The sequence below is a fragment of the Trachypithecus francoisi genome, unplaced genomic scaffold, assembly GCF_009764315.1.
Source record: "Trachypithecus francoisi isolate TF-2019V2 unplaced genomic scaffold, Tfra_2.0 Lachesis_group2, whole genome shotgun sequence".
In the NCBI taxonomy this organism is placed as follows: domain Eukaryota; kingdom Metazoa; phylum Chordata; class Mammalia; order Primates; family Cercopithecidae; genus Trachypithecus; species Trachypithecus francoisi.
In genome coordinates this window covers 43,044,767-43,054,351 of record NW_022681465.1, presented here as the reverse complement: position 1 = coordinate 43,054,351, position 9,585 = coordinate 43,044,767, and the positions used below count along the sequence as shown (strand labels likewise).

The 9,585-nt window shown below is 35.3% G+C and overlaps 1 long non-coding RNA gene across 1 annotated transcript in view; it reads left to right on the top strand.

Moving 5' to 3' along the window:
• Positions 1-178: 178 nt before the first annotated feature.
• Positions 179-9,585, top strand: part of LOC117064431 — a 29,671-nt gene continuing 20,264 nt past the window's right edge. Inside the window, exon 1 of the long non-coding RNA XR_004429452.1 lies at positions 179-234. This is a non-coding gene — a long non-coding RNA (uncharacterized LOC117064431). The remainder of the gene's footprint in view (positions 235-9,585) is intronic.

Below are 9,585 nucleotides of genomic sequence, written 5' to 3'. Positions count from 1 at the left end.
AAGGCTCTGAATTTGCACTAGTTGTTACTGACACAGTAAGTTAACGGAACCAGTAGATCTACTGAATACTGACATTACTGAGCATTCTCTCCTCCTTGACTTTTATAACATCACAGCTTCTGGGTTCTACCTCATTCAACACTGTTTATTTCCATTACTGAATTATCATTCTAAACCTGTTTTCTCCTTTCCCTGCACGTTAAACCTTGAAGTCTCCAAGATTTCCTCCTCCAGGTTTGTTTGTCTCATTTCACTCTATTTCTCACCCAAAGCAATCTCCTGCTCCTTCCCACTTTCATCTGCTGTTGATCAATCTCAAATCCATTAAAATGGTCTTTTTCTCACTCATCACCTTAATAAATGTTACTTACCTTTCAGGCTTCAGGTCATTTATGGCTTCCTAGGAAAGCCAACTTGGAGGTTCCTCCCATTCACCTTGCAAAATTAGATATCCCTTTTTTTCTTTATATCACTATATACTCACCCTTTTGAGAATGCAACCATATTGAATGGTGTTTGATTACTTACTTGTCTTTCTCTCCAAGTAAGCTTCCTGAGTGAGAATGAGGAATATAACTTACTTATTGCTGTATTTCCAATGCCTAACACACAATGGAAAGCCAGTTAAAAAATGAATTTATCTGTACCCCACCCCCCCTTTTTAAGAACATATCCAATACTTAAAACTGCTTATTTGCCCTGACACGGTGGCTCACGCCTATAATCCCAGCTCTTGGGGAGGCAGAGGCAGGAGAATAGTTTGAGCCCAGGAGTTCAAGACCTGCCTGGGCAATATAGTAAGATCCTGTTCTCCACAAAAAGGAAAAAAAAAAAAAAAAGAACAACAACTAAAAACCCTGCTTATTTGATCTCCCCGGAGGATCTGCAAGCACTCCAAACTTGCAGATAAAGTCATTATCCCTCTCACACTCCAACCAAGCTTTCTAAACACCTAACATAATAACAACTTCATCCACCCCTCTCACACTCCAACCAAGCTTTCTAAACACCTAACATAATAACAACTTCATCCACCATGTTAACTAAACTAAATATTTGTCAGTCATCCTGACAGTTGCTTCTCCTTTGCTCCTAACACTGAGACTCTAGATCCTGATGTCCTGCCTCTTTTTACAATTCATTCTCTCTTCCCAGTTGCTTTACCACTACATGAGCTCTGATTTTCATCCACCATATTGGCCTTGGATTACCACAGAAACACTTGAAATTTGTTTTCCTTCCCCCAATCTATACCTCGCCTTTCCAGCCTCCTCACTGCCACAGAGCTATCTTTCTAAGCAGATCACATTATGTCACTACTTAAAAATCTTCAGTGCCTCCCTGTCACCTACTGGATAAAGTACAAACACCTTCCTATAATATAAAACATGCTCTGAAACCTAATCATTTACTGTGCTTGCTGTATCTCCCATTCATTCTGATGAAAATATCTTATCCTCATGCCCATACTTAACTAGTCTTTTTAAACAAAACTACAAGTTTCTTCCATGCATCCATGTCTGCACATGTGCTTATAAAAACTTACCCATCTTTTAAGGTCCAACACAAAGACCCTAACCTATTTGAGGCATTCCCAGCTTCTCCAGAAAGACTTCCTTCCTTTTTGTTCGCTGGTAGAGCTCCATCACAATGCATTCTAATTATCATTTTGAACTGATCACATTAAAATTATTTGTTTCTAAGGCTTTCTCCCCACCCCCTCTGAAAGCCAGCTCATTTTGTACAAGTCTTCTTGGCTTCTACTGCAGTGCTGGATATAGACTAAGACACTCAATGAATGTTTGATGAATGAATGAGTGTATGTGTGTATACATACATGTATTTATTTACATATATACATATATATAATACATTGAATATGAAAGTAAATTTGATTATATTTGATTTAAAGTATATTTGTAATTTAATACATCTGTGAATTTCCAAGTAAATGTTACACATTCTGAAGTAGTTATTAAAGAATTCACACTATGGACAGATGGTAAAGAATAACTGAGAATCCTGAAGGATACATATGCGCTCACACATTCTCCTTCATTCTCTCTGCCTCACTTATGCCTTCCTGGCCCCACCAAGCCTGTCACTTTTCATCTTCCCACCCTGCCAATTCCCATGATCAGAGAAGGCAAACTGAAAAGGGTGCCATTGGAGGGGGTAATGGGTACAGAAGGGCCATGTAGTCTCAGCGGCTTGGAAAGAATGCTGTTCTATATAATAAAAAGCAAGTATTGTGAAAACCACTCCTATCCACCAAACCTGACAGTTAATGAGTTTCCTGATGCCCACGCATCATGTCAGATTGAGATACGTAGGAAAAGAAAAGCTCTCCAGCTTTCCCATCTTACCTGGGACTGTTATCATATGGAAATGCAGGTTTGTTCTTCCAAGTAGCACCTTTAGAGAGAGTGGTAGCTTTTGTCTGTTTTTCTACCTATGACACTTTATTAGTCATGAAATCGTTGTTAATGATAAAAATATAAATAAAGCCATATGCCTTGATAATGATGTAGTATCATCCCAAATCTCTGAATTCAAGGGAGTCCTCTTTTTGTTTTCAAATAATGAATATCATGATAGTCATTATAGATGATAAAAACATCCAAGGAGAAATATGAATGTTTTGAGGGAATAAAGTTTGGAACTACATAAAATACACCAGGAAAATAAAAACTCGTATTTAGAGGCTGTTGATCAATAGTTTTAAATCTGTAATTTAGATATCAAAATATCTAAAGTCATCTAAATTTGAAGACCCAAGGATTGTTGTGGGAGATGAAAACCAAGCTAACATAATCAAAGTATCAGATATTTACAAAAACACTAGATCACCAATTGATTTGTTATTAATGTACTATATCCATTGAGGAAGAGCTCGAATATTTAATATTACTAATTAGAAGAAAAACAAACATCTAGAATAAAAGTATAAATATCCAAACTACTGTCTTGGGAAGCAATTTATAAAAGTAAGGCATAATTACTTGAATTACTCAGTTTTCAAGTCACTCTTAATTACTGTCAACACAAATTAATATGTTCTCATTTGTCTTCATGTTTAAATAATAACATCAACAATAACAATGACAAACTCAGAAAGACTCATGGCACCCTGCTCTTTCAAATCTGATGTTGCCCTGAAGAGGCCAGCTCATACCTGTAGGCCACCTGTGGATAGGACCATAGATCAAGGTGGCATAACTACTAAATAAGTTCCCCAAATAAGGCTATTGAAACAAAGAATAAAAGCAATAAAACTAGATTTATTTCTGGGCAGAGAGAATGGAAAGCAGGAAGGAGATATTGTGAAACTGAATTTCAGGTAAACCTATTTTAGACGAGAGGACTTGTTAGCACTGTGATCTTTCCTCATACCCTACATCCTTAACTTCTATTAGTGTGAACACTCTAGTTCTTTAAAATACAGCCATACCATTTTTTTCAAGATTAATATATAAAAGAGTAAAAGATTGCTCCTGGGCTGGGATCCTGTATGCTAAGTTTCAGCCTGGAGCACATTTTTATAGCTGAGTTATAAACCTTTGAAAATAGGTGTTTAGAATGGAAATGTTAAGAGACTTCTAACTGTAGTGGCACAAGTAGTACTGGCATCATTCATCTGGAAAAGGTATATAGGCAGCTATCAGATTAAAGTTTACATTTTAGATAAAGGAGACTGAAAGTGGTCAGATTATATTCGACTGAAGATTTAATTGCTCTTTGGGAAAAAATTGTGGTGAATCGGGGTGGGGGGTTGCTGGGGATGGGGTGTCAAGGAAGAGGGAAAGAAAGGTTGGTATGTCATTTGTATTCTTTCTTAACATGTCATTGAAATATTTTATGACAAACTGAGCTAACTAAAACTGACAGCAGCCAATAATGATTGGATCATTACATTGTAATGAATTGTATTGCTCTCAAATTGTGCCTTGCTATTTAACATATTCTGTAAATAAAGTTATGTTGCCCTTACAGAAAACAAATTTTGATTCAGAACACATTATGTCCGTATACTCATAGAAGAGGAAAATTGGAGAAAAAAGCAAATTTCTCATTTATATTAGTTGAAAGAGTGGAGCATTTTGAATCCTCTAGATTGTTTGCCTACCTCTATTTTCCTTTTGGAAATAAATTTTCATGTTCTGAAACACAGCACTTCCACAATAAGTTTTGCCTACTTTATATTGTGTCTCTTGACATTTGGAATATATTTTGCAATACACTCTCCTTCCAAATATCTTTTACTTCTGATAAACTATTCCCTGAAGTTTCCATGCATTCTCAGAAGTATAGTTCTTCACTGACTTACTTATTTTTTTCCTGGACAGATAATTTAATAATATTGTTCAAACAAGGTAAATCTATGAGCATATCTGAGAGCATGATTGCTTAGTAAACTTCATATAAAGATAGTGTATGGTAGTGTAGCCAAAATTAGAAATTAGGACTTAAATACTCAAATGATTGAAATCACTCACTTCTGTAGCCATTACTTGGCCATAAAAAGAAGATGTGAAGGAGGAGGCAGAGAAAAATTAATCTGTCTCCATGGACAGATTATTTTAAGTAAATTAAATACGTAACAGAGAAGACTACCAAGTTACCACTCAAGTAGCTGGAGATTCAAACCCAAGGGGAAGGCTCTGAATTTGCACTAGTTGTTACTGACACAGTAAGTTAATGGAACTGGTAGATCTACTGAATACATTCCGGTACAAGAATCCTCTAATTTATCACAAAACTTAAGTTTGTGAATTCCTGTAAAAAAAAAATAGAGGCTTAAATCATGTGATTCCTTGATTCATGTGATCCTTGAGATTTTTACACTCTCTCAAGTTACAGAGAAAAATTATTCAAGTTACTCAGATATTGGGTACTAATCTTTCAGGTGCATATTCAAACCTTATTGGCAAAATCCATGAGACTTCCTGTTTGAAAATATAGCAAATCCTTTATATGTAATAATCACATATACACAATACAACAATATTTCTAAAACTAACTTTTCAAACTGCTAGAAAAATACATTTTAAAAACCTATTGTCTGACACTGTATAAATAAATCACATGAGTGTTGGTTTTTGTTTTGAGTTTTTACTTTCCTATCCTTTGTTATATTGTAGAGCTACAAAAATTCAAAACAATTAAATTAATATGTTTTAATTAACATGTTGCTGATTTAATATGTATTTAAAAGAATGACTTAGATATCTAAACTTCCTGAAGAGAAAATACAGCATTTGTGTTCACTGCACTTTTCGCAGAATGACTACATGGTTCAGTATTCTCTTCACCAACAGATAGAGACACTGAACTGAGACTTGGAAGGTTAAAAAAAATCACCCAGCTGTTCACCTCTTAAATACACTTATTTGTCATTTTCCGGATTCTATATTTATCCTCTCTAGGTGTCTCAAATAAAAGTTAATAGCAAACACAAGAAGCATTTTAAAGAAATATCTCAATTCCTTAGTAATTTTAAATGCTGCGGATTTTAAGAATGCAAAAGTACAGCTAAAAGATTTTTTGGGGGGATCACATAAACATTCGATGGATCTATTTGTGGCTCTTAATATTTAATAACGTTGTTGCAGGAATTCATTCCTAATCAGGAAATGTGTCATTTGCCCTTGAGCACTGGTCTATGGAGTCTGAGAATAGTGCCAGGCATATTCCATAGGTCATGTAAGGTGGCCACTTTGTGACTAGCTGTTATAAATAAGGGCTCTGGGGTCAAACCTGTCTGTTCTTTGAAGAGGTTGGGAAGTTTCACCCTGAAAGCAACACCAGACTTGGTCTGGAAACCAAGTCCCCAAGGAGACCCTGGGCAAGTCTTTCAAATAGCTAGGAGTGAGAGAGGAGGAACAGCAAATGTCAACTTCCATAAACCCATAAGATAAGAGATGAGAAAATAATGTTCTTTTTGCAAGGGCAGAAGTCTAACTTTCTCAGAAAAATAATGTGCAAAAATGGTGGCACTCAAAAAAGTAACGATGTGGAAAAGACTAGTAAATAAATCCAGGTGTTAGACTGCTTTATAGGTGAATGAAGAGTTTGGATTAAATTACCTGCCAGAAGGAGAAGGGACACATGTAGTTTGGCTTTCCCTGTCCCTGAAAGGGGTGTTTTAGAAAGGCTGTTGACTTTTTATACAATGAGGTCAGTAGGAATAGTTGGTCTTATTAAACAAGTGCTCTGAATAAATAGACTTATTATAAAGACTTCTACAATGTCACTGATATTTATAGGAAAATACACACCAAGGAAAATGCATAATTCTATCATCCAACAGTTTATGAAATGTAAATTCCCCCCAAAGGTTACCTTTTCAATGCCCACCTCTGACCAATTATCTCTTGAATTTCTAAGGCCCAGGACATTATCCCCACAGTCCTCTTCCAGGACCAGTCCACCATTTCCATTTCACTGAGCTAAAATAAAATCATTGTCTCCATTACCTCTTCCATTACTTGTCATTCTCATGTCTTATTCATATTTTACACTTAGTTTTTTTATACCTTTACCCAGAATCCTAAAATCAAAGTTTACCAGACCAGACCAATTACACAGTAAGAGGCTGGACAATATTATTTTTATGGTCACCACATCCATTTGTGCTATGGAAACATTTTACATTAGAAAGTATATTTTAACCTAAAACAGTTTTCTACACTCACAAATGGCTGATTTCACATTACTATCTTGAGAAATGTATAAAGTAATATATATGTATAAGTAAATATTTACACATACATATGTGTATATAAAGTCAGTAAAGTTTTTTCTACTTTAAACTCTACTGTATTAATCACAATATCATCCATATATAGCTTAAAGGTAGTATATGATTTATTATGATTTTACATATAATCAAGACTTTGTTATATATGTCCTTGAGGCATTTTCAATAGCTCTGCCCCAAGCATCACTACATAAGAGCACACAGTCTCTAGGTAGAGAACTACTATACCAAGCATTAGGGAGCTGCCTGCATTTGGTAGTCTAGGCAATAATAATAATGATAATAATTTGACCTAAATTATCATCTCCATCTAATAGAAGTTCCTTCTGTGGTACTTTTACGAAGTAACTGGACACCAGTGCTAGTTAGTTGAATCTGAGTTTTGCTCTTCCCAAGTGTAATGTCCTCCCTGCCATCTAAGTAGGCCATGCCAATTCTCAGTTGTGATGCCCTACACCTCTGCACTATTACACTGACCTTTCTTTATAGACATCAACATTTACTTGATGTGGGTCACAATTCCTTCTGGTTCTATTATGGAAAAAAGTAAAAGGTCATTACAGAGTAACCCCATAGAATGAATACTAATGCTGACAAGATGAGCATTATACAAGTGGGACAGGGGAAAAAAAATCCTTTCAGTGGCTCTCTGATTGTCATGTTCTCCGTATAAGCAAGTTGTGTCAAAACACTCTTTAGTGGGAGATACTGCTCTAAACAAGGCAGATGTGAATACAGAGAGAAGTATACAAAGATCTTAAGTCTTGACCTGTGAACGGCTAACTTGAATTTGTACTGACTGTTGGAAACGCTCTCTGTCCTGCTGAATGGGGTGGTGCTAAAAAAGAGTTCCTCACTTCAGGAACCCAGTGATAGTCATCATGTTTCAGGCAAGAGCCAAAGAATTTCTTTGTTTCAGAGGGCTCAGAATGAGACACATTTTGTATGTGCATGTTCACCCACCCTGTGGTTTTACAGATACTGACCAACGTAATTGCAATCTCCTGAAGATGCTTATGAGGAAGGTCAACTTTTACTCATTTTTCCCAAGGCAGTCTTAGATTATACTGTCGTACTGAACACTCCCCTTCATGCTCAAAAGTATCCTAGTTTTGAGGATAACTATATATTTATGCTAATTATAAAGTATTCCCAAGTGTTAAGCAATCTAGGACATCACACAGGACTGCAATATTTACAGCCTAGTCCAGACTTTTCGACTGATTATGGTGGTCCCAGAAGGTCTCTCTAAAATGTATATTCCTGAACCCAGTTCCAAGGAGAGACTTAGGAATGTGTTTACTTAACAGGTGCTGCAGTTGATTCTTCTAAACGATAAAGTCCGATCATTGCCATTCTCAGTCATTCCCAAGAGTCTTATCCTATGTGCTATATTTAACTGCATCACTATTTTTTACACTTCCTCTTTCTCCTTTGCCTTAGGAAGATTTCCACTTCCTAAACTTTCCCAAGCTTAATCTTGAATCTGAAGTGCTTCTGCACCTACTTTGCCACATTCCACCCACTGACAGACCCTCCCGCAGGGTGTGTTGGAGGTGGATAGTACCAGCGTGCAAGGGGTGGGGGTGCATGTCTCCTCCCAACTCAGTGATGTCATGTTGCTAGCTTAAAATTACCCATAATGAGATTACTGACACCATTCAGCAAACGCTACAAATAAAACCTTTCTCCTTCACCCCTAAAGTCATTTATTAACATTAACCAGCACACCGCTAGCTAAGCATTTACTGCTAACTATTCCATTACCCCTTTAGACAAACAAAACATCAAATGTTCCCTATAGAGAGCCAGTCTTTGTTTTACGTATGTTTAGGTAAGCCAGAGAAAAGATTCCACATCAGAAAAATAACACAGTTATCACCTGTGATATTTTATCAGAAAATGTTTGTTTTCTAAATAACTCAAAAAATTATTTATACTATAGAATTTTGACTTCACGTTGAAGCTGTCCTCCTGAATTTCAGATTTCCATTCAAGCTTAGAAATTAAAGAATCATTTTTATTATAAGAAAGTTTATTTTTATTGATAATGTATAAAATAGATGTACATTTATCATAGAAATATCACATGAACAATTCCTCTTCGCCCCATATAGCCAGAGATATCTAGTATCAACCCTTTGTTTGGTTAGCTACACGTTTCACCCAATATTTTATCATGAATGTTTTTCTACATTAGTAAATATACTTTTACATTATATATGAGTTATATAATGTTCCGTTCTATGCATGTCATTTGGTTTAGCTGATAACCTTTTTCTTTAAAATTTTGGTAGTTTCCAAATTTGTATTATTTAACATAGCAATAATAATAGGAGTGTTGCTGACGATGTTTTTGCATACATCTTTAATTGCACTCAGAATAAATGTATTAATGGATAATTACTCTGTTAAAGGGTACTTATTTTAACACTTTTAGTAAATAATATTAAACTTGTCTTTCAGAAAAATTGTGCCAGCCCAGTGACCTAAGCATATTGAATTACCCATCTTCTATTGCTGATAAGAATATATTTATTAAAATATATATGCATATATAAATATATAAATTGATATTATATATGATCTAATTGTTTTTATATCTTTCAGCTTTTTGGTTATTTTCTGTAATTCTGTGATTGTGATTCCTTCAATGAAATGATCAAGTCATTAAGAAAATAAAAACGTTGAACTTTCATGAAAGATTCATTAAAGTGGCTTTGGATTAAATTTGACCTTTTAAATATAAGCTTGAACTCCAAACCAAAGCAAATATAGAATCTTTTCACTTATGATCAGAAGCCTCACATTACTTTTTTCCTTAA